A 26,085-nucleotide genomic window follows, 5' to 3' on the forward strand; every position below is an offset into this window, starting at 1 on the left:
CTTTGAAACGACGGGGTAGCGCCATGCAAATGCATGTGTTCTGGGGTTGGGGCCGTCGCTTTGACAAAGCTGGGGAGGAGTTTGAGTCGCAGAAAAGCACTGTGGCAAGGGCGTGAAGCGACACCCATTGCCCCATGTCGTTTCACTTATATCTTCGCGCCCTTGCCACAGTGCTTTTCTGCGACTCAAACTCCTCCCCAGCTTTGTCAAAGCGACGGCACCAACCCCAGAACACATGCATTTGCATGGCGCTACCCCGTCGTTTCAAAGCGACGGCCCGTCGTTTTAGAGAATTCGGCCCCAGGGCAACCTAGCGCGGCCGCCACGTGCTACAATCAACCGCCACCGAAAAAAAAAGGTTATCTGACCCCTACATGAGTTACTATTTTCGTCCTAATAACATGGGGAGGTGTGGCACCACAAAATTAGTTTCATCCCCGGAATTGTAAAAGAGTGAGCAGCGTCAAAGTTGAGAAGAAAATTATTGAAAAGAACAAAAGATAATGATGATGACGATGATTATGATGATGCGCGCATGGACCATGATATTTACAGAGTGTGGCCCAATAAACGCGTACACAAACCTACACACTCGAACAAGCGCATTATTGAGCGCCCGTTTCCTGTCAGCGTTGTTATTCAAGAACGTGCTGCGGAGCGCATCGCAACCAATGGGCGCGGTCCTTTAAGGCCCGCGCTATGGAAAGCGTCACAGCCAATGAGCGCGCTCCCTTCATTTGCATTTTATTTCGAAGGCACGCGCTACGGGACGCAGAGCAGCCAATGGGAATTTAGGAGCTTGCTACACACGCCGACGCCAGATTTTTATTATTTATTTATTTATTTATTTATTTAGTACCCCACAGCGCCTTGCGGCATTACAGTGGGGGGGGGGGGGGGGGGTGTACAAAAAGGCAGTCACAAGAAGTACTTATCAGCAAGCAAGAAAGCAAGTTATAAGAGAACGCATATATACATTTCAAATAGCGGAAGACATGCCACGAAAAAATACTGCTTTATTATTACTGCATTATTTTCCGCTCAATGGACCGTTTAAAGCTTTCCCATTTAAAAAAACCGGGCCATCCCCACTAACGTGAAACCTGCACGCGAATCATGCAGTGCATAAGCGTATTCTCGACACTGTGGCGTTTTCGCCCACGGAGATGAAACCGTCGGGGGGTAGAGGTATACAGCTTTTCTGTCAAAGTCTCGTGCCTTTGAAGCACGAAGCATTCTAGCGCGAGGCGTTGGAAAACGAGTGTCCCGGTGTGTTCTTTTAGTACGCGTTACGTCCCTGCAGCGTGAGGAGTTGAAAAACGAGTGTGCCGGTGTTTTAGTACCGTGACTACATGAAACGATGACGACGACAGGAGACGCCGTCAGCCTGAGCCCTTAGGGGGGCTTAGCCCATAAAAATCGACCAGCGCTGTTGCATCAACACGCAATGCAAAGCCTTATACTTGCACTGCGCAATTTAACAGCACAGTTTCGAGCCAAATCGTAAGCTAGACCACGTCGTGCACTGACCTGCTCGGCCCATGCGACAGTGCTCAACTATAGTTTACGCAGACGCATTGCGGTGAAGCAGACCTTACGGGTGCTTTTTTTTTTTTTAAGTGCGAATGCACTTTATAAGCGACCCCAAACCATCCACCGCCGGCGGCGGCGGCGTTGGCGTCCGCAGTGCTCCTCTATATTTAAAAAAGAAACAGCATCCGGCGCCGGGTTTCGATCCGAGGACTTTGCGGGCCGCAGCCCGACGCTCTACCGAATAAGCCACGGACGCGACGCTGATATCGGTGTCAGAATGCGCCTTATATCTTTAACGCACTCAAACTACGTCGTCAGCGGCGTGCGTTGGCGACTCAGCGGCGTTATAGCGGCTTGATAACTGCGTGGTGTACACGTGATACTACAAACCCGATGGAAGAGATGGAAGAGAAGGCGGCGAGGCGGTGGGCTGCGGGGGCCGAGCGCAAGCGCCGCAAGCGGGCCGACAACCGTGCATTCGCACTTTCACATTCTCCCCCTCGGGGAAATGCGGGGGAATTTTTTTTTTTTTGAGTAAGCATAAACTTAACAATCCCTTCTCCCGCCAACCCCGATGTACTTTGCATGGGGATAAATATAAACCAAGCAATCCTTCCTTCACAACTGCTGCCTGTTTCTCTAAAAAAAAAAACGTGTCCTCCCTCCTCTCCAGCAAACAAGCAGAGCAGAGAACATGAGCGAGACGTAAACAAAAACAAACGACGTTATTCTCTACACTCGTATAACTTAATACAGTTAAAGCGAAACGTCAAAAACAAGAAAACAAACAAAGGCCGAACAACGTGGGAGCTAAAAGAGATGCCCAACGCAACGGGGACGGGACAACGACGATTCACCCAAATGAAGCCCCCATTGAAGCTCCACGTTACGCTCGGGGACCTGTCTTGTTCTGAATTCCTCAGCATCAAGTCGATGCCCGCCGTTTGTTTTTCCCGCGCTTCAATCCCCAAACCTCCGCACAACCCCAGTCCTGGTCACGCGTTTTTCCAGTCTCTCCGTCCGAGAATTCGTTCGAGCTCATTCGCTTGTTCCAACATGCACCGACTATGGAAAGGCGGTTGAGGGAAGCTCGTGCGAGACTCGACCTCAAAAGAAAGCAAAAAGGGATGACGGGGGAGAGCGTCAAGGGAAAAAAAAAAAAAAAAAACTGAGCCCGCCGCTTGATACCATGCCAGACGCCTGACGACCGCATGCGCACTCTATAGGGATCCAGCTGCGCGATCTTCGGTGAGCACACGGAGCACGCGGCTATTCTCGTTGCCGGGCACACCGCTCAGAGGCCTGGAAAGCCGCGCAAAGCACGCACGCATCCCTACCAAATGACGCAATGAGCGTAAGGGCTGTCTTTCCTTCCCGTTCGTTCATTCCACCGCTTTCCTCTGTCTCCCTTCACCCTCCATCTCTCTCTCCATAGACGCACAGCTTCGTCCCCGCTTTGTGCCGCCTTTCCGACCTTCCTTTCGGCTTCCTTCCGCGCACGAAGAATAAGGACACTCCGGAAGAAGAAAACAGAAAACCGCGCTACAGCCTTTTATTATTGCTGTTATTGTTTTGTTATCGCAGTTTCTTGCATCTTCGCTTCTCCCCGCACCCATACATCCATTTTTTCCCCCCTTTCGCTCGTCAAATTCCTCAAGGGGTGGCTGTCGAACGCAAACGCAAACGCATACGTATCCTCCAGCGCGGCTCGCCATAGCGCATACACGTTGGGAACGCAAATTGTTTCCTCAAGACCGTAAAGTGCGTACATCCGGATTGGAGAGGAGTCCGGCGTGCGACGCGCGATGCACGCTCAGCGGACGCCCCCGCGAAAGCATCGGCGGCAGCTTTATGGGCATGTTGCTGCGTCCTTTACGGCGCTATTACGCGCTCTGCTAGCGAGCCGCCCGCGCCACCTCCGAGCGTTTGGATGAATTTTTAAAGGCCGATATCTCGCCTCGTATCCAGCGCTTCGCCCGAGCAGCTCTCTCTCTCTCTCTTTCTCTCTCCCTGTCCCTTTTTCTCCACATCCCTATCCCACAGCATTCCACGTACCTGCCCCCCTTATACGCGTTTCGCGTATGCAATGCCGTACAAAGCGAGGCTCTACACGCGCAATCCAACGACCGAACAGTGGGAAGCCGTGCTGCCCAGCTCGGCCCTGGAAGACCAGCGCAGACTGGTCGAGAGGGGCCGGGCAACAGCCAAAGAAGCTGCAGGGGCTCTTGAATGAGAGCTCCTCGCACTCGGGAAGACGAAGATCTATTTTCGCCATCAATAACGTTTTTCCTCCCCCTCCTCTTCTACACGCACGCACTCAGCCCACACCAACGTTACTAGATTATTTTCAGTTGTAAAACTGGGCGGCGCTGCCCGGAACCGCCACCGATCCTTCTCTCTGTGGCGCTGCAGTCGCAACCGGCTCGGCAGCCGGGGCGCTCGCAGGCGGTTTCGCTTATGCTTCTCCCTTCGCGTTCCTAGTTCAGCGCCCGGCGCGTACGTTTCTTGTGCGTGCGCGGGCGCTTGGGTAGGCGCACACATCTGGTAATTATTACATTCTCGGAAGCAAATAGCTACAATGAACAGCAGACACAATGACATTTTTTTCGCCCCTTGTGTGGTTCTTCCGGGTCCTTTTTTTGCCGAAGAGCAGTACTCGCAGTAGCCGGCGCATTCAGTGCCGCGGTCTCCGGCGTTTCTTGTTCGCGCGGTCTTTCTCAGTAGTGTTGAATGCGCGATGCCGTTCGAGTGGCACGTTTAGTGATTTGCCAGCGACTGTATTCCATTGATGTGGGCATCTGCATGTGAAGCTGATGCAGACAATGCCGACCTGCTTTATTCCCGGGTGTACCAGTGGCTACAGCAGCAACAATTAAGAGCAACATGGACAGGCACTTCTTCTCGTCTTCCAAAAATGCGACGCTTCGCTCGCTATGAATTAAGGCCATCCCGCGTGCGGGTAAGGAAAAGGATGCATGTTGGGCTAGTTGGCGGTCAGATACAAAGGAAGGAACAGCGCACATTTTAACGAAGAAGCATTGTGGTGTGTAACTCTGTCCGTCCTTCGTTAAAATGTGCGCTGTTCGAATTCCTTTGTAGCGGATAAGAAGCTTTCGACAAAGTCCAAAGTGTGCGATTGCCATTTTCACGAACAGGACATCGACAAATGGTTCGTACATGCAATGACGTTCTCTCTGAGGAATTCTCTGCGCGCGTCATCAAATCGTATTTGGTGACGTGCATTTCTATTCCAGATTCCTTCAGCGAGAATGTGCCTTGAATGTGCAGGTTAAGTCGGCGCACAACGCGCTAAGCTACTGCAAGCACGCTGGCAATTAAAGTTGTAGAGTTCGATTTAAATGAAAAAAAAACCTTGCATACATGTATCTATTTATTACTTTTTTTCTGTTAACATGCTTTGGTATTTTGTAGCCATATTCACCGTAAGCAAAAAAGATGAGTTGATTTCTAAATAAAAATGCTTGCATGTTTCTATTCATTAATTTGTTTCTCTTAACGAGCCATAATCACCTTAAGCAAAAACGATGTGGAGTTGATTGCAAATAAAAAAAAACGTTGCATATATTTTTCTACTTTGTGTCTGCCGTAAAGTGTGTACTGTAAAAACCAATAAATTGCTGCAAAGAACTTTATGCTTATTGACATGTAAGCTGGTTTAACTTCGTCAGTTAAATGACTCAATAATTCTTTCAATTAGAGATATTTCGCATTTGCGGAAACGTCGCTTCTTAGTGACGTACTTTTGGTAAAGCTAACTGTTGTCAGGGCAAAACATGGAAAAGATACTATTCTAAAAAGGACGTCGATAAAATTAGGAAGTTTCGTCTTCGAGTGGCCTTAATTACTAGAGCCACAAAGTGACGTAGCTCCAATTGATGGTGACCTTGCTTCTAATTGGCTGGAAATAAAATGAGCGGTTTCATGATTTTTTTATAAAATTCGGAAGAGTCAATCAAAATAAGCTTTAACGGAGGCTTATTCTACGCTACCAGCTCGCTGCAGACCGTTCACGCTCGTGGTTGGCTGCCAGCGAGCAGCCGACGCAAGCGCGCGCAAACTACGATGCGCTTCGGCTGACCTGTTGAAGAAAGCAAAACAATGAGCCGTAACTAACGGCTTTTACGCCCCACATTAAGCGATCCTGAGCAGCTACTGGAAAGTACTCTGGCCTAGATGTAGTCTGGACGCGGATAACTTGGTGGGTAGCGGGTAGTCTTTAATATTATCGCGCGCTAACGTCATGAAAAGGCCGAAGAGGCATTGGGAGAGGCGCCGTTGCACCCGACGAGCAGCGGCCGGGTAGAGCAAAATGCGGCGGTCCCGCCCTCTCGCGGCACGCCGAGAAACGGAGACACCGGCGATGCACGGCGCATGGGGAGAGTTTTACAACTGAACCTATCTATAGTTGATGACAGGGTAAGAATGCAGCTCCGCCCACAAGCGTTGTTTGGCCGCTAGCTGACTCTCCGCGGTTAGAAAAAATAGTTCGTTATATTGCAGCTGTTTATACCCATGATTACCAATATCAGCGGCTGACAGTATAACCATCTCATTATGATGTCGTTTATATATGTTTCATTCCGAAGAATGAATGATTTTCACAGGAAAAAGAAAAAGTCATCCTCATTGACAACTGGCTCAGGAGAAAAAAAAATATTCACTAAAACAGGTTATTCTTGATAGAAACTATTTTCGGTGTATTTTATGCTTAAATCAAAGCTATCTGTGATTGTTTTACTCTTAGACAACAGAAATAAACATATAAACAACGCGCACACGATTTTTTGGGTCTGAATAGTTCGAATTTCGACCGCTGCACGTCGCTTAGCCGTCGTCTGCTTGGAGAAACATAATCAACATAATGGTTGTCGTCGCAGTTCGACTATTTCTTCACTTCGCGTGTGCAATCATTGTAAAGAAATGTAGTCGGTACAATATCTTCCACAGCCATCATCACCGCTAAATCAAGCGTCGTAAACGCAGGGTGGAAGAACGGGGCGGTTCGTCGCCGCAATGGCTGGATGCAGTGCACGGACTGTGTAAGCCCAGGGTGAAAAGGAAACCAGCGGCAAAATTTCATCGGTGTCTTTCAGAAATCGGCCGCAATATCAACGGGCCACGCATTGTTCTATGCGACTGTTTCGAACGTAGTGACGCACTGCAAACACCCGTCGCGGCGACGCACGCAACCGTGGAGGTCGCGATGCCGCATAAGGTGTCCTCCTGCCTTGCGAAATCAGCTGTAGGTGCGAAGAAACAAGCGTTATTTTATTCCGCTTAAACGAGACGACAACACCACATGGCGTGAGCAGAGAACTGCGGGACGTGAAACGTTACAAGACTAAGCATTTCTACTTCACGAGACACGCGAGTGGCAAGACGCTCTACGTCAGTTGGTTAGACTGACAGTATACAGTGTCATGCTTTCAATCCAGGCGACCATTTCCGAGGTGTTTCCCGGCGATGTATAAAAGAGCTGCCGGCGTTTCTTTAGTGTCATATCACCACCGCGCAGTTTACAGTGGATTGATAACGCAGAGAACCCCAACTGACGGTGAATATTGATAGAAAAACACCCTTAAGCACTAGCAGCCGCCTAAAAAAATTACTGTTGCGAGCTTTTATGGAAAAAAACGAATAGTGACCTACAAATGCATCCGTCCGAAGTTCGTTTCCAAGTTGTGCTACATTCAACTTTCATTGGCTTTACACTGATGTGCAGCAGCCTACCGTGAAGATATTTTTATTGTTGATGAGGCTTTTGAAATAGCATACATAAAGAAAATATTCGGTTCAACATGTAGTTGCTTTGCAGCCATGTCATGTCAAGCTTTTGTGGAAGCATTTTAATTTCTGATAATCTTCCCGAAGCCAATATTCTTCCCCTATGTACACCAAACAGTGACGTCGAACACTGACTGCCCCATACGAAACCTGAACGAACAGCTATACAAGTGCACTCAATTCTTACTGCACCTATTTAGACAACCACACTCAACAGGCCCAATGATATCAGTATGAACGTGAGATCTAAGTGAATTATTTAAAAATGTGCCGACATCTCCATGCAAGCATTTCTATTTTATCCACTTCTGCAACCAATCAGAGCACCAAACTGGAACAGGGAGAAGAAATATTTAATTCTCACTGCCCCTTGTCAACGTGTCATGGGCTACTGCAAAAGCATTTTCTATTCTTACCACACTTTCCAGCCAGCAGCAGCAAAGTGGCACCCTGAAAGCCTCACATTGGATCCATTTTGATTTGCTGCACCAGTGTTTTCAATGCCTAATGCAGCTTTAAAGCCAAAAGCAACAGCGTGTACGTGAAAAGCAGTGACTTCACGGCGTGAAGGTGTGGCATGAATTTATTCTAACGTACTACATAAGCATCTTCAACTCTCAACCACCACTTCATGGCCAGAAACTACAATGTGTGTGCGAGAGAAGCAGTGATTTCATAGCCTGAAAGTGTGGCATGAATTTATTCTAACGTACTATGTAAGTGTCTTCAACCCTCACCACAACTTCATGGCTAGAAGCTACAATGTGCGCATAAAAAGCAGCGACATCACAGCTTGAAGGCCTGGCATAAACACGTTCCAACCTATTTTATTAGAGCTGTCACTTCTTACCATAGCTTTCTAGTCAGAAGGAACAGTTAAACCTCGCAAAGGAGTTACATAGCATCTTGAAGAAGTGACGTAAAATCGTTGCGACCTGCTGAGTACGTTTTTCCAATTTTTACTGCGTCTGAGCCAGCTGGAAGCAACAGTGCGCACGGAAAGCAGCGACATGACACTCTGGAGGCCTGAAGTTGAACCATTTTGATATGCCGCATCACTGCTTTCTATTATTCTTGCAGCTGTATAACCAGAATCAACAGTGCATGCTTGAAAGGTATGAACATAACATTCTGAAGGGGTGACATACCTCATTTCTACCTGATACACAAGTATTAGCAATTATTACTGCAGCTCTTCAACCTGAACCACCTTCAGTCACTGTTTGAAGGCTCTCCACAGTTGCTGGAACAATAAAAACATCTAAAAGTGGGAAGCGGTGTTGAATCTAAATTAAAGTATGCTCCATGATAAGACGCTCAAACATGTCCTCCACTCTGTATAATAAGTCTATCATGACAGAGACACTGTAAATCTGAATGTCTGCCAATACACTGTAACCCCTTTGTTGAAACTTAAACTGCACAAGCACCAAAATGCAATCATTAAACTACAGCCATCACTATGAAACACAGCTGCAATAAACAAATTTTTATAACTCATAAAGCCCATCACACAAACTGCATGAAAATAAAGGGAAGATAAACTATTGGTTCATTCCTACTAAACGCATTCAGCTATTTCAAAACAACTTTAACAGCTCACGACACTTAATGAGAAATTCCACACTGCACACGAAATACGCAGCCTCAGTACATGCATAGTCAGTTTCTCTGATGCCACTTAGTGTAGCGATGGAAGCATACGCACCATAAGCTTAGCAGGCATAATCAAAAGCTGCGCGTGTGTGTATTTTTGGCAATGTATAAAAAAACTACGTGGTCATGTTGCGGGGCCACGCATTTCCGGCTTCCTTCAACGACGTGGTTCAAAATCCAGCAATCATGCAGTTTCGATGTTTATTTAGCCCTCTTATACGTTTCAAAAATGCTACTGATGATTACGACCAACCAATGAGTCAAGAAACGAAACGCAACCACATTTGATTACCTCAACAATACTCGCACTCGTTCATACTTTTGTATGTTCGATAACAGAACGGTAACACAAACAGAACGCCATAGGCACCCGTCTCTCGCAGGAAGGCAGGCTCATACCGATTTTCTTAAAGCTACCCAACCCAGTCTCGGATAATTGTGCACGAACGTTTACTTCTTCGCGAGTCTCTGCAATAATGGTTTAATCATACCTGTTTACGCCGGGGGAAAAAAACGCCACACCGCTGCTCCGTTCGTACCCTGGCAGGCTAAAGCAATGCGCGAATCGGCAAGGAAAGATACCTTACATTGTAAGATTTGGCAATCGTCTTAATAACGTGTTCGGCTGTACGAGCGGCCGTATCCGGCCAAAAAACACGCCGCACACGTTTGCACGATCCGCGTCGGGCCGGACGGACACCACGTAGGCCTGCGCTCAACATCGGGCGCAGCCTACGCTCACAGCAAAAAACGAAAACGCTTGCAACTTGTCACCGCTACTGCCGTAGACGAAAGCAAATCGCATTATTTCTTCACAAAGGTTGCGTTACACCGACACAATTTTCACAATCACACCAGCAACAGATGCAGCTTCGACGCTTTGCCGTTCTCAGATCGAGTTCGTTGACGACGTTCCGAGTACGTAAAACAGCCCACCAGTGCCGCCGCGATTTCCTCACGTACGTACAAACCACGACGCGGCAAGACACACACGGGACAGGTGACGATAAGCGGCTTCTTGATGCACTACATCACATTCGTAACACAAATCGCCTACAGAGCTGTTGGTTCTCGGCAACCTCGTTGTCGCTCGACAGCGCAGCAGCGATGGGGAAGCGAGCGCGGCCATATTGGAAGTAGTTCTCCTTTCAAACGTACGTCGCAGGCGTCACACAAACGGCGAGACGCCATTGGTTGCGGATGAACACAAAATCCCTTTGATCTTGAAAAGCCGCTGCAGAGTTAAGCTGTCACCAACTATAGTAACGTTGGCCCACACCACGTTCCAGAGTATTTCAGCTATACAGATATGGCGCGGAATACGAACAAACGAGGAAGCCATCACGACCAGCCTACACCCGATCGCTTTCCAGAAGAGAAGCTGAAAAGGAGCCGGAAAAGCTGACCGGAAGCACAACGAGGGTAGTCGTTTCAATGTCGCTCGTTGAACCGATTTTCGCCTTTCCACATAAGTGAAGGCGATTTTCGCGTTGTTATGACGTGCGTATCCCCGTTATGAAAGCCGACGTGGGTGTGTATACATATACGTACACAGCATATACACGTACGCGCCCGATGGCTTCGCAAGAGCCGCAGTCACAAATGCAACGAGCACGGGCAAAATACATGGGGCGGCGTAAACATCTAAGCTACGCCGATGCAGCAGCTCGCCGCGCTCTTGAATGTAGGGCGTGGCGATATGGTAGCCGGCCGATATGCCGTGAGCGTTACCTGTTTACTAGCCGGCGAACTTAAGGCACGCTAACAATGCATTAAGCGGCCCCCTTTTCTAGAACTTTTGTTCGTCCTGCACGGTTGGCTCTTCCGAGTATCGCACTATTATACCGGACATCAGTTTACCGGACATCACGAACGGTGTTTCACACCAAGGATGGGCCCCATCAGGAACGGACATTCACGGAGGCAGCAAAGCAAGGGCGAAGTTGAGCGACATAACCCCGAAGGAGACGATGACGCAGCACTCGGAAGCCGTATCTCTGCGGAAGCTGAAACGTTAGTCACAGCACTTGCAACAACGACGACCCACGCCCACGCTTATCAACATCTACGCCGATTCCACGAACGCAGGCCAGGTGCTTGCAAGCGGACTAACCTTACTGTTTGTTAGCACTGCCACTACTAGCAACAGAAAAAGTGTACACCTCAATTCACTCGATACCTGCTTAGCCACATTCACTGCGTTGATTCGTAATTAATCAGGTGATCGTCGACAAACCTAGGTGTCTGACCCTACACATTATAACCAAATAAAGCTAAAGCTACACGGCGGGATGGAGTATCCACCGAGCCATTTCTCAGTGGACAGGCAAATAGGCTAGCACAAACCGACACACTCACGCCAGGGCCGCGGCTACATCGTCATAAGACTCCAGCGTTAAGAGAAAAAGTTATTTAAAATTATAATGTGATACAGGGAAAAGTGCTCCAGAAAGCTCAGCTCAAAATTTTTCTTCACGCGGAAAGACAGCATAACATTGCTTGGGAAATATGACCGTGCTAGTGAGCATATCCCCAGGCTACACGAAGCCCATTCGGACCCGTACAGTTGCAGCCAATGAAAGAGTTTGGTCCCCGTAAGGGGCAGGAGACCGCCTGTCTAGGGCAGTCCCCATAACAACTGACCATCTCAGTGGACCACACAGTGGCACACGAACGGGAAGTAATCTCTGGGTGAGATTAAAGAGCGCGTTCTGAGACAAAGTACCTTATAAACAGAAGCATCTTGAAAGTTCAGCTCACCTTGAGGGCTAAGGTAGAGTAAAGATCAAGAAAGAACTTAAAAACGCCGGGTTTCCGCATAGGTACAGCCGGGGGGAAGCCAAGTGGACCGGCTTCTCAGGACTGTCGCGAGGAACGAAGACCAAATTGCCCTGGGACCCCAAACCGGGACGAAGCTTTCTTTAGCAGCGAAAAATAAAAGCACCAGAAGTGGCTGCAGTATACCTCTTTCGATAGCCCTCAGATGGACGTTAACGCTCCGATTTTCTGTCGTATCTATTCAAAATTTACTCGACTCGCAGCGCCGTTAAGCGAGTTTATCCTGCGTTGCGCGTACATTTTGCGCCTTGCCGTAACCACGATGTGCCGTAACGTTGCTAAAATGGAAGTTTTGAAACACAACCCAGTGTGTTGCAAATATGTTCAGGTAATCCGGGGCCTAGTGTGGTAGCTTATACGGCCCCCCGGGGTTAAAAGCAAAATGCTGCGCAACGTGTCGATCAGTTCGGCCCGCAGCAGTTAAATTGTTGTTACATTCCACAACTCAGCCCACCTGCGCCGCCCGGCAACGTTTGCGTATGTTTGCTTAGTCAATCACAAAGGTCAAGGACAAACGGGCCGCTGCGCGAGTACCGCCCCTGCTGCACCTGGTGACGAGGCTAAAACTTCGCCGAAGAAGGCCTGTTAATTGGGCCAGTTGGTGTACTAGCAATGAGCTATTAGACAGTTAGTGTAGGTGCAAGTCTGTTGTCAAAAACTTTATTCAGCTACATGGCACCGAATTTGAAGGGGCGTTCTGACACGGAAACAGCACCGAATTTTAATGGGTGTCAGAACACCCCCGAAATTTATGCGTGAAGAAAAATTACCTATATTGTTTGGGCGTACGGAGCAGTCTCTATCCTTTTTTATTTTTCAGAGGCGTATAACACCCACCGAAATATGTTTCTGGCTACACCACTGCTCTGCTGCAAGTCAACGTCGGCTTATATTGTAAAATGCCTTCTTATTTCATTAGGCTACCGTTTTAAGCAATCTCACTAACTTACTAACTTTGTACCCGCCACGGTGGCTCAATGGCACTGTGCTGTCGAGCGCGACGCCGTGCGTTCTATTCCCAGCGGCGCCACTGTTTCAATATTTGCTTTGCCTTTCTGGTGAAGGTGAAGAACAACAACGCCTAGATTTCGGCATACGCTTAATATTAAGGTCGGCTGAATGAATCGGTGCAGACGTCCACTGCAACGTTCTCGTCAGCCCAGGTGCACGCCCTGGGCGCCCGAATCCCGAGTTTGATTTCGAACATTAGTTTAGAAAGCACTACAGCACACATCCTTTTCGCTAGCGGCTAGCGAAAAGGGAGAAGATCCGGGTCACACACCGTACCTGCACTGAACGTCGTGCTCGAGCTGACGAAAAGCCTGAATTAGACCTCCTCCGCACTGCAAACAAGCTGTGTATTCATACTTGACTTTTATTTTTTTATATAGAGGAGGGATGCCTGAAGTTTGCAATATTTCCCTCGTGCACTTGGTTTATTTTGGTACAGACCAGCTGTTTTGAGAGTTCCACGGCCATTCGCACCTGCCTCGTACACCTCGATACATCATGGCGGCAGCCTGCCAGTTCTGGGACGAACGGCAGGTGCATCCAAACAATCAAAACGCCAGCTATTCATCGCACAGCTCTCAAAAACATTCTCTCTCGTTTGGAATTAACATCGGGTTGATCAATCATTGGACCTGCTTTCTGAGCCGCCTCCGGTAAGGTTTCTTTGGTAAGGTTCATCAACTTGGCGCCGGCCGATTGCGCAAAAGACTGATGGCAACCACTGGTCGCCCATCAACACCGCCGGTAGGCGAATACTGATTGCAGCTCCTTTTGCCGCAAGCAGGCACGTATAGCGTAAGCACGTGTTGTCTATTCTATAGCAGTGAAACGGCCTGCAAAAACAGTCGTTAGACGGCTTTAGAAAAAACTTTCGCATGTCCTTGCAGTCAGCCATTTCCGCGTGCGAACGCTTGCGACGAACCGCTGTACTGCGCACTCAAATCAACTGCGAGTGCCAAACTAAAAGCTGCGCAACAAATGCATGGCCGACTTTACGATACGCGAAGCGGCAATACTTCGTTCAATGCGTTCGAACGCACCGCTGCGAAGCAACAGTAACAGAGACGGCGCCGGATGCACGGCTTTGGGTCTGCGGGACCCCCTCCCTATCCGCGTCTTCCCCACGGCGTCGACTCGCGGCCGTTACGCGACGTCGCGGTTCATAATCCGATTACGCCATACAGGGGCCTTCAGATGGCGCTTCTGTGTGTACACGCGCATACGATGCAGAGGGTCGCCTCCCAGCCAGCGCTGCATGCCGCCGCATTAGAACCACGGGCTGAACCCCAGCAGACGACAAGCTGGCGAAACAGCTCCTGCGACGCGTGCTCCGACGAACGTTCCTCCGTTCACGCTCCAGATGCAGGCGTGAATACCCTTCCGGAAGGGGCTGTGGTTGCCGCCGAAAGAGCGCTTGCTCCCTGATCGGCCTCTTTCCTCTCGTTTACAGGCTTTGCTGTCGCTTTCCCGTCGCTGCGATTTCCCTTCTTTCCCCCACCACCCCTTCCGCGGCGCTCGAGAAGAGTGGCTTGTTTTCCGACCGGGTGGATTTCGCGAGCCGCGGCGCACGAGGGAGAAATGAGGCGGGATATTTGATTTCGTTTCAACTCGGGCTGTACTTGGAACGCAGCAGCTGCGCATGCATACGTCATAGGGAAGAAATGGAGCATTATTCGTCGGGCGTAGGTCGCTTCCAGGACGATGGACAGAAGATATTTGACGATATTTGGGCAAGTGAACCGCCAAGATGCTTTGGCAGCTTAAAAAAAAAAAGAACATTCATGTGTTGTCCTCAGCGGCACTACACCGTGAAAATGGGAACCGTTAGCACATAAGAAGAGTACGTTTTCTCTGACCTAACATCGTAAGCTGTGCGAGTTGCGCGTGGGTGACGCACACAGAGAGTTGTGTAGCCATGCCTGCAGTTTATGTACGTCGAAGTCCAGCAGTCGTATATAATTGCACGACCGGACGATCGCTGCAGGACTGGAGTCAAATAGGAACGGCGAACATAAAAAAAAAAGAAGATAAACTTGCAAATCAGAAAACGACGGACTGTCAAATCTGACGCGAAGTGCATTTATAATATGCCGGAAGAGGGAAGCGAGTCTCGGGGCACAACAGAACCCGCGTCGAGCATGACAGGCACTGTTATTGTACTCGGACGTTCTGTCGGATGCCGGTGGGTACAAATAGGGGATTGGATGCTAAGCGCGCGAGTACGCGTATCAGGCTTAACAAAGAAAAACAAGAAACGATAGCACGAACCCGCGCTTGGAAAGAAACGCGCGCCGCCAATTCGTTATCTTTTTCTTTTTTAGTAGGGAGACATAGGGAGGCTCTGCTTTGCACGCCCTAATCAATTTAGGCACGATTGGAGGGGCACTGAACCCGTTAGGCCGCTGCATTCAAAACGCGGTTGCACGCGGAATCGCGCGCGGTCGGCGCACTGTGTCTGAGAGCCGCCTTTTGTGAGATAGGCAAGCGATGTGTTCCCAAAGCGCGGACGCCGGAAAGCACGTGCTACGTCTGTCCGCTTATCGCCATGTTTTGTACAGAATGCTGTGAAAGGTTCTCCTTTAGACGAGAAAGCCAGGCAAGGACGAGGGAGGCTCACGCTGCAAAGAAAACGAACGAAGGTGCACAGGAGCCAGCTGTTAATAAAACTGTCGAGATGCTGCAATCTCGACTCACTGGAAAACTACATGCTCAGTTGATAATCGAAATGCGTCGGTTTGGTTCCAGTGTTGGGCGTAAAAGCTTTAATTAAATGAAGTCACAAGCGAATAAAAATTGCGCGATCGTGTGTAACACCACCTTATAATAAAAACGCTGAGGATGACAGCCTGCGTTGGCACCATCGATAACAGACCAAATTAGCGTTTTCCCAAGCTCACACGGAAGCACTAACTTTTACATAGAAACTCTCAACAGCGTCGTAGTACCCTCCACCTCCAGTAAAAACACCTCCATCCCTCCCTCTCAAAGACGCCAGTATTCGAAGCACACATTTCGGTGCAAGATACAAGCGTACTTTTTTTTTTTCAATGCTATAGTTTAAAACGTCCATGGGGTCCCCTTTTTTCTTCCGTTTCATATCTGGCAGTCCGTAGCCTGACGGTCCATCCACACCCCCCCCCCCCCCCCCCTCCTTCTTTTGGTTAGAATGAAAAAAGAGAACAGGCCCGGGAAAAAGGCGAAGATAGGCAAAGTATATTTGAGCAACCCCCCCTCCCATCCCATCCCCCTGTCACAAAAACCAAACTCAACAAAACACTGATCAACAAATGCCACTGGCAATAATGCCCCCGTATTCTCATTTCTAAGAACGCAATCGCATCTAGAGAGACCTCGAGATTTCCTAACTACGTAAGAGAAGGATCATTTATTTCTCCCCCGTCAAAGAGTCGTTACAATGTTTACCAATAAGTGGCTCGCCTCGGCCATTATTTCTTAATGGGTTTCTGTATTCCTCGTCTTCGCTATAAGTACAAGCAGTTCGGAGCGCCAGTCCATCTTCTGCTTGCGAGCAGGCAGCTCGTTTCGGACGGCTAAACAATTCCTTTCAATTCAACGTCGGCTAATTTGCCGAAGGTGAGGACGGCTGCTTTGATGGGGACGTCATTATCCGAAGAGCAAAACGCACGCCCAGGTGGATGCTGGGGGGCCCGCGCTATCGCCGACCGTTTTACCTTCAGAGCGCGCGGCGCAACAAAATTGGTTCGACCATATTTCATCCCTAATGAGATCAAAACACAGGTCTCAGGAAAGGGTATAGTCTATTAAAGGCCACACGAATATGACGGTTAATAGCATTTAAGTATGAGCTTCCGTGTTGGAGACTGAAAAGGGGAGGTAAGAAAGGGGGTTGCCGGGAGGTGGGGGGCGCACCGCGAAACGCCTTGCGGGCAATTTCTTCACCCCGAATGAGTACGAAAATAGGTCGCGTGTGCTACGGCTGTCAGCTTTTTGAGAAAAATGGATCGGCCGACGATCAGAGCAAGTGCGGAGGACTGCCGTGCGAGGAGCGACGTGAACACGAAATTGGCAGCATGTTCAGACAGGATACCCGCTATGCTCGTAGAGATAACCGCTCGGGAAACGGAAATTAATTTGGGCTTGTATTTATGGAATCACTGTAGCCGTGTTTCAGGGCGCAATAAACCTCAACTGCAATCTGCTCAAAACGGCTAACGAAAGCAATGTTTCGATTCGGGATCTGGAACCACGCGCGATGAAATTGCAAGCTTCCTTATTGGTAAAGAAATCAGCAAGAATAAGCGCCCAGCTGCGCGCTCACGAAGCGAAAAACTAAAGTGGACGTCGGCCACCTTAACAAAATGGGCGTTCCGAGCACCGCAAGTACCGCTTGAGCCGGCACGATGCCAGCTGAGGGGCTGTCCGCAAATCATCCCTTGCGTGCTTCCCGGGTATCGTGTAGTGCACATAACATCACTCTATTCACTTCACAACAAACGTACTCTTCAACCAGCGCGGGCGATCAGTGCTGCTGAGCAGGCCTGGTTCGATTCCCTGTCGCTATTCTTCTGATTGAGGAGAAAAACAGAATCCCTTGTTTTTACACTCTTACGGTAAGCCGAATGGATACATTAAATCCGACAACAAAACAAATTGCATAAGCTCCTACAGGGGCGTTGTCGGATAGTGTGTAACTCATCGCGAGAAATACTGCGACGCTGTGGCCATTTTTGTCTAAATTCAAACTTTGGGGGTTTTAAACGCCGAAACTACACATTTGGGTTACGAGGCCCGCCGTAGTGGAGTGATATTCAACCTGCACCTAAATGTAAACACACCGCCGTTTTCGCTTTCCAGCTCAACCAGAATGTTTCAGCCAGATACCTAACACACGTTAATTCAAGGGAGTCTTTGCGCTTTCTCTTTTCGGTGGCCTGATACCTGTAGCAGACGAAACAAAAACAATTGGAGCCGTGCTCCTAGAGCGAGCACAGTGCATGAAAGCACAGAGAAGAAAGGGCGGTAGGAAAAGAAAAAAAAAAGAAATTTCGGGGCGGGGGCAAGAGTGGATAGCGGTAGCGGCGGACGTCAAAGAAAGACATTACCGAGACAAAGAGGACAGTCGAAACAAGCTGACATCGTGCGAATGAATGCATTCACCGTAAACACGCATAGGAGGGCACTTCACGGCTCGAGGGCGCTGCTGTATACTGCTACCGTTGTTCACCCGGGAAAAAAAAAAAGGGGGGGGGGGGGGGGGGGCGCCAACGACCGAGAGATCAAGCACTTCGACCCGCTCGCAACGCCGGGGAGGGGGATCGAGATCGCCAACGACGCTTAGAAACAAACAGAATCGCATAGCTTCCAAAACGAGGCAACAAAAGAGAAAGGACCAAATGACTGGATGAAAACGACGCTAAAGTCCACACCCAAAAGATTCCAACAACAACAAGAAGAATAAAGACCGCAACGCAGGCTACAACCTTGGGCGAAGAGGAAAGAGAGGGGGGTGTCGCTGGCGTCCGAGCCAAGATGACGACAACAAAACGGGCACGGCGCGGCGACAAAAGAACAAAGCTCGATCGGCCGAGGCGGCGCGTTGGAAATTGAATTCTGTTACGTCCACAAGACTTACGACCCTCCTCAAAATTCCGCCCGTATATATTGGGGATGCATGCATAGCAGCGCATGCAGGGGAGCTCGCGCCTGGAGACGACGACGGCCATCGCCAAACACACGCACGCAGTGAGGGGAAAGACGAGGGGGCGTCTCGAGGTTCACGGCGGCGGCGGCGGAGAAGAAGACGCCACGTCTCGTGTCCGGAAGGAGGGGACCCGTGTCAATGGCAGATCAATCGAACCAAAGTGCCAACGCGTCGACAGAAATTGTTTTTTTACGAGTTCACCACGGGCGTCGTTTGTCCGGTTTCCCTCCCCCTCTGCCTGCGACGGGACCATCAGTCTGGCGGGAAGGCGAATTTGCGAGCTGCCTTCACAGAAAACAAAAACGCCTCAGTCCCCCCCTTGCGTTCTTATACGCAGTGAGCAAAGCAAAGCACAACGGAGACGAGTGCAAACCATGCACAGCAAATGTTAGGCAAAGTGAGGCTGGGTGGCTCTTGACACCTTTCCGAGCTCGCTCGCTTCGCCGCTTCCCTGTTTGTTTGTTTCTCCCGAGCGTTCATGAATGCGTTTTCCCTATCCGTGTCCCTCACGTTTATCATTCTTTCACTTCCCCCTTCTGCTCCACGCCGGGAGCGCGACCGGTGCAGCAGCACGTGTGGGCGGCTAACGTTTTCCAAGAACGTCGGCGTATGCACTTTTTTCCCCCAGCGGCAGGAGGCAAAGTGTTTCTGTTGTTGTCCCCTTTTCGGGAGGAAAAAGGACACGCGTCGGCGAAAAACAATGCATAGCGGAGCAGAATAAGTGCACGCCAGGCGCGAAGGGATGAGTCAAGCAGACTGATGAAAAACGCCGCGCAGGGAGACGGGCCACATGAAAGGATGGGGAGGCGCCCGGAAAGGGGGGGCAGCCGCGGACAAACAGCACTGAGCGCTTGTGGAGCAGTCGGAAAGCTAGGCCTCTGTAAGAAGGCGGCTCCTCGTTGCGAGTAGATAGCGTATACAAACAGGGCGTCTTCGAACGTGCCAATTTGAGTGCCGTGTACCGCTGAGTCACCCTGAATACGAGCACGGGCATGGGAGAGGCGGAAACTTCGGGATTGCTGCGAGGAACGCATTTTTTTAGTGCCTGCAGATGTTTCGACGTTGCCGAGCTCTTTCTGAATAACTATAAGGACTCGAATTTCGGTCTGCTTGTTCTTTGCAATCCTGTAGTTCTGTATAACCTCGTCCGATAGTCCCACGTGGTCCGCCTTAGATCACACGTAGAGTACAATCAGCTGCTTTCTGAACTTTCTCTTACAGATAACGAGCCGCCCACTTCCTTCCGGTTTCCCGCTTACCTCTCCTCATTTCCGCTCCTCTTCTACAACGAAACACGTCATCCGAAAGTCCGGTTGCGTGACGACCATGCGTATCGCAGCACGTGCTGGAGCTGCGAAGTCTGGGTACTGCGCCCTTCAGCATGTCCTGCAGTGCGCTCTCGAGCCGCGCAAGTGAGGCCGATACGGACGGCCCATCTTGCAGGCAAAACAGCGGCGCGAGTAGCCGCCCTTATCGGGGTATGCACACGTACACGCTCCAAGGCCGCCCAGAGACCCAGATGCGCGGCGAGCTCCAGTTTCTTGCATAAACTTATCACGCGCGCTGTCGCACGTGACGCTTATTCCGCGTACTCTGCCTGCCAGAGCAAGCCTCGGACAACGGCTAGACTCGTTATCTGTGCCCGCTCTCACATCTCCCATAGGGGCACGAATAGAGAGGGTTCTGAGCGCGAGTTTCTGCGTCCTGCATACGCATATCAGGTGCTCGTCACGCCATCGAGGGGCCGTGAAGGCTGCTGGAGGAGGAGAAATGAGCTAATCGCGGGACAGCGACGACAAAATGGCGTCGTCGTTTCAGGGCTACGCGACAAGTCGGTGGAGCTCGAAGGAAATGCGTTCGTTCGAAGCCAACAACTAACTAGCAGAACAAGGAGTGTCTTATTAATGGCGGGAACGTGGAAACGCGAAGCTTAGGACATGGCGCACGAAAATGAGTTCAAGTTGTACGTCTTTTCTGCAAACGATATTGAATGAAGTTTGCCCGCATACAGCGCAAGACGGCGACTCCGCGTTACCTGTGATAACCATGGAATGTGCGTCATATTTTGACGCTGCATGAGACGCCTCCAAGTAACTGTTAATTAGCAACATCGCTGCTTGCTCTAAGGGAAACTGCACCGGCATGCGACAGCGTGTCCTTTGTTTTTGAAAATGGCTCGACGCTCGCAATTTTTTCGGAAGCTCCCACGTTCTCAGCTTTTTAACGCGAAGCTTTCTATGCCGTACTTGCGCCCCAGATCGTAATACCGAAATGCATCACAGGAAGGGCACTTTACGCAGTAGGTTCCCACAAATGGTACATGATAATGATGATGATGATAATAAAAGGCGAAGCCCCTTAAGAAAAAAACGTTTCCCGTGGCCTAAATCCAACCTGGGTTCCTCGCGTCACGAAACCGACGTCTACCCGATAGCGCCCTTCCGACATGGTCGAAGCAGTTGACATGTAAAGTGCAAGCATCCACTCGTGCTTTAGGCTACTCGAACTTCTAAATAAATCGAATTCAAGCAAATTAATCGCGAACGCCAACTTGCTTAATTAATTTCGCGCAGAGAAAGCTCCTCGTTTAAATCATTGTTCTCTTTAGATGAAAGGGGCTTTGATTTCTAGCGCGGCCTCACCAGCTGGATTCAGCTCGCTCATCCTTTTTCAGCTTTACGACACTCCTGTGAGACTGTTAGAAGCACCTAACTCTTCGAAAACAAGTCACGTTAGAAACAAACGCATTTGGCTCAATCGGCAAAGCTACAATATTTATTACCCGTTTTAAGTACCAAGCCCTCCCATCCGCTTTATCTGGTTCATTCTCTTTGCCTGTACGCCACAGTAACTCATGGACACATCAAATCTTATCTGCAAGCGCTTATCTTTCTTAAATTCTAGCACACACAAAAAAATTTTAAAAAAGGCAACGAAACACGCTGTCGTGCATTTCATTCTCCGTGAAAGCCGAAGAGAGAGTTCATTGTGGTCATTGTGAAGGTGTTCCAAGGGCTAAAGGCAACTAGGCCACCGGCTCCGTCCTTCCGTTCAAAGGCTTTTCAAGAGACCCCGTGAAGCCAACAGGTCCATCAGCTCTTTTCCACCAAAAGCGCCCGCAACAAGCACCGTTGCACTGACAGGTCAGCGTCTGGTAGGTAACATTGTCTGACAAGAGCCACGGGTAACACCCACGGCGACCCCCGGAGCAAAGAAATCAGTTTCAGTTGAGTGCCGTCACCGCAAACAACGTCGGCGCAGTCCAGTGAAAGTAACCATTGGCCTGGCGAAGACAACGAAAGCAGGAAGAGGACAGTCGCTCGTTGCACCACTGAAAAGGTGCAATGTATACGCGCACAGCGTTCAATCGCGCTATCTATGGGGGCGGTCGTTGTGGGGCGTGGACGTAATCAGGCCGGGCGTATGAGTCGCGTTTACTCTGAGTTGCTCGTTAACATGTGACCGATGGTAAGCCACCACCTGACATGCAATGGATAACAAGGCTGTTATTCTCAGACGTTCTTTTTTTTTGTTTGTTTGAGCAGTACGACAGCTGCTTTTACCTTTAAAAATGTGCTAGGTGCTAGTAACCGCGCAATAGGTTTCGTTCGTTGCGATAATTACCTCGTCAATTAGCTGCGCCGACGAGCACCGGCCATGCACCGAAGATGTACTCGTAAATGCGCGCAGAGGTGGTTGGTGAGCATGCCGCGTCTTACAGCACTGCATCATTGCAGCATATTGTTTATCGAATTTCGAAATCCGTGCAAATCGCTTCTTGCTGTTCCCCCCCCCTTCCCTTCAGGGAGTCTTTATACGGGCGCGTTTTTATGACGCACCCTACGAGAGTCGTCTCTTCGCGATAACCGGGCGCCGCAGAAAAATAACAGCGGCATCAGGTCTGCAGGCCATCGCTTTCCGTACTTTGATAGAGAGGCGCTGATATTTCTCGCAGAGGAGAAATAAATGTTCCGCCGTGAGTACAATTCAGCGTTTTGTCGCACCCTCGCACCGATTTAGCGACATAAGCACTTCAGTGCGGCCGACGACAATAGGCATACCAGTGAGCGAGGTGTCGCGGGCGCCCAACGGTCGAGCAGAAACGCATTACACGTGCTACATGACAGCGAAAGCGTACGCACGGATAAGGCGCATGCCTTACTTTTTATTATTATTTTTTGGCAACGTTCCAGAGCCTGCTTTCTTCTCTTTCCGTAATGCAGAAACGGGCCACTATGTATACGGAAGGGGGTCCGTTAAAAGTAACTTCTGGAGTACCGGCCGCGGTGGCTCAGTGGCTAAGGCGTTGCGCTGCTGCGCACGAGGTCACGGGTTCGTTCCCCGGTCGCGGCGGGCGCTTTTCTGATGGAGGCGAAAAGCAAAAACGCCCGCGTGTACGAGATTTCGGCGCACGTGAACGATCCCCGGGTGGTCAAAATTAATCCGGAGCCCTCACTACGGCGCGCCTCGTCGCCTGCATTGCGTCGGCGCGTTAAACCCCGCAATCAATCAACTTCTGGAGTGAATTCGCCCCTCCTCCGTATTGGTTCCTTTCCCCTCAAAACCGGTTAAACCTGTCTTCTTGTCTGCCCGTCCACGTTCGGACGGCCGGCCGACACGGAAGTCCGTCCAGGACGAAATTCGCTCCCCGACCGAACTAAGCCTGTGCTCCTTATAGCCGGTTTTTCGTTATGCCGAAGAAGAAGGGCTGAATTCGCTCCACGAGCAATTTTTGGCAGAACGCCTTCCGTTGGGACCCTCTCGGCAGCACGGATAAAGAAGAAAATAGCCTGCTTGTTACGCGACTTCCTGGGGAAATGAGGAAATGTGTGGGCACGGGTCGGACGGTGTGCGCGTCGCTGCAAGAGGCAAATCAAAGCAGAAAGTGAGCAAAACAACAAAACAAATTTAATATGCTCTGATGCCACTCTGCAAGAAGTGTCAAAGATGTCCGTTGCTTGTTACCCGCACCGATGCCCCTTTTCCACAGCGGTCTTTATCCTCTCAATCGTGGCCCTGTTTCTTCCCAAGGTTAAAAAAGCGGCGCACGATCGTGCGAACAGAACACATTCACTGGAGCCAAAAGCATATACGTATTCGGAAGAATGAATGACGCTTGTAATTTTTTGTTTGTTGAAAATTAAGTCTCAATAACTGAAAAGAGAAGGAAATTCCACAGCATTCCTGCACTCGAAGTGCGAAACACGCGGAACATTGAAGTGAGGAAATGGCGGGAGGTGTGGAGTAGATAACTAGACGGAGAAATCAGATAAGGAAATTTGATGGCGAACAACGGATCCAGACAGCGCAGCGATAGGAGCAGTCGGAAGTCAATGGGAGCGGCCATTATGCCACAGTGGACACAAGTGATGATGATGATGTCGACGATTATGATGCGCTGGAATGCAAAGGAAGGGAATATTATCGGGGTCCAAGGATGTTTCGTTTCGGGACAAGAGCACATGGGCTCAGGAGCGACAGAACATTACACGCGTGTTTTGAATTTGGGCTCTCCACCGAAACGTATGTTCAGGCATGTTAACACATTCAAAGCAAAGCTGTTTAATCGCTCAAAATATTTAACGCCGGATGACTAACTTCCTGGGTATTCGAGTACGTCGAACTGCAGTCGTGCTAGCCGGCGAAAAAACTCGCCCATGCTGCAATCAGGTCATATTACTTGAAAAGCCATGGAAATAGCGCACAAAAAGACGACGCACAGCAAGAAAGACAACCGGACGAGCGCACGTCCTGTTTTCTATCTTTCTGTGTGTCGTCGTTGTGAGCACTATTCTCATGACTTTTCAAGTATCACAGCAGCTAGCCCGACAACAAATCTTGCAGGAAATATTAAATGCCGATACACTAAACTGAAGAACCCAGCTGGGTTTTTTTTAAGAGAGATGAGGAGACCTCGCTTTCGAGCCGACTAGATAGATGATAACGGCACCCAGCCGTAACACCATCTTGCGGCGAATGCAGTGAAAGCAACCTCAAAACTAGAAAATGTTTAACCTTATTTCACGCTTGTTTTTTAAGCCCCACCCACTCCTTCCCAAACACATAGTTATAGATAAGCGAATATGACATAATTAGACGCATCGCGCCACCGGAGTACGGATTGGTACAATGCGCGTGAGAGGTACCGGAACCTAGATATCAGCATTTACGTGTCACTCAAATCTTAAGGCTACCCGTGTATGTTCTCACGGCCGCAACAATTAACGATTCAAGCCAGTGCGCGCCTTTTCCAGTGTCCGCATTTGAAACTCTACTAGAGAGAGCAATAATTATAGGCCTCTAAGCACAGCATGTAAAGCGCATAAGATGAGACGAAGACAATATCGTTTCACCAACAAACGCAGGCGTGTACGGGTAGCATACATATGCACAGCACTTTCACCTTACCCTTACAGCCCAATACACACCCGCCGCGGTGGCTCAGTGGCTAAGGCGTTGTGCTGCTGAGCCCAAGGACGCGGGTGCGATCGTGGTCGCGGCTGGCCGCATTTCAGACGGAGGCGAAAAGCGAAAACGGCCGTGTGTTGAGATATTGGCGCAACCTAGAAGATCCCCACGTGGTCGAAATGAATCCGGAGCCCTCCACTACGGCGCGCATCACAGCCCACGTGCCGCTTCGGCGCGTTAAACCCCACGATCAATCGACAGACAAACACCCCATGCTTACAGGTAAGGCCACCAGCTGGCAAACCGCGGGGCCGGTCTGCATGCACCTCATAGTAGCATGCAGAGTGTACTAACTAAAATCGCGTTGTTAAGAGCTGTAGCACGACCATACGCGACCCGGTTAAAGCAGCCGCTGAATTGGAAGAAAAAAACAGAACAGCAACAGCTATTACGTTCATTCTTCATAAAGGAACAACACTTTAACCGCGTCTTGTGCCCTCATATACGTTCGGACGGTCATTCGAAGGTGTTCAACGACCGGTTCGACAGCCGTAGAAGTGGCTGACTGATAGAAATATTTCACTATGTGCCTTTTAAACTCGAACACGCAAGCCTGCTAACTGAATGTTCTCGTTTGTATCTACAGCAGAACTGGCTGTGTATCTACAAATACTGCGACATCATCCTGTTGTAATTGATCTGTAAAATAACTTGGATACTTAACAGTTACTTCAACTGTCTTTCTCTAGTCACTGGCAGACGCACAAATGGCTTTTTATGCAAAAGGAGCGTAACTAGCCGACCAGTCTGCTCTACCTATATTTCGCAGAAAGTGGTCATCTAATTAGTAAAAACGCAGCAAGCAATAATGAACCAACGTTATTGATATCAAAATAACTTGCACGATCCAAACGTTCGATGGAATTGAGAAAGAGATGACAAAATCCCAATTGTCGCGAGGACGACCCGTGGAAGAAAGACTGCGCGCAGAAAAACGTAACAGTAATTCGTGCTTCTTTGGGTGCGTAAGCTTGTGTATTGACAAAGGCCATGTTTCACACGTCAGTTTCACACGATGCGATCTTTCAACGCCCCCCTTTCGCTTTTCTTTCTCTTCGCCAGCCATTAACACCTGCGGATGTGGCGAGCAA

General features: G+C 49.6%; 1 protein-coding gene across 8 annotated transcripts in view; it reads right to left on the reverse strand.

Moving 5' to 3' along the window:
* LOC144179063 (uncharacterized) overlaps nt 1-26,085 on the reverse strand; it is a 367,429-nt gene that overhangs the window by 38,581 nt on the left and 302,763 nt on the right. The window lies entirely within an intron of this gene.

This window comes from Haemaphysalis longicornis, unplaced genomic scaffold, assembly GCF_048455015.1.
Source record: "Haemaphysalis longicornis isolate Haplotype H1 unplaced genomic scaffold, Haemaphysalis longicornis Haplotype H1 scaffold_4, whole genome shotgun sequence".
Taxonomy (NCBI): Eukaryota; Metazoa; Arthropoda; class Arachnida; order Ixodida; family Ixodidae; genus Haemaphysalis; species Haemaphysalis longicornis.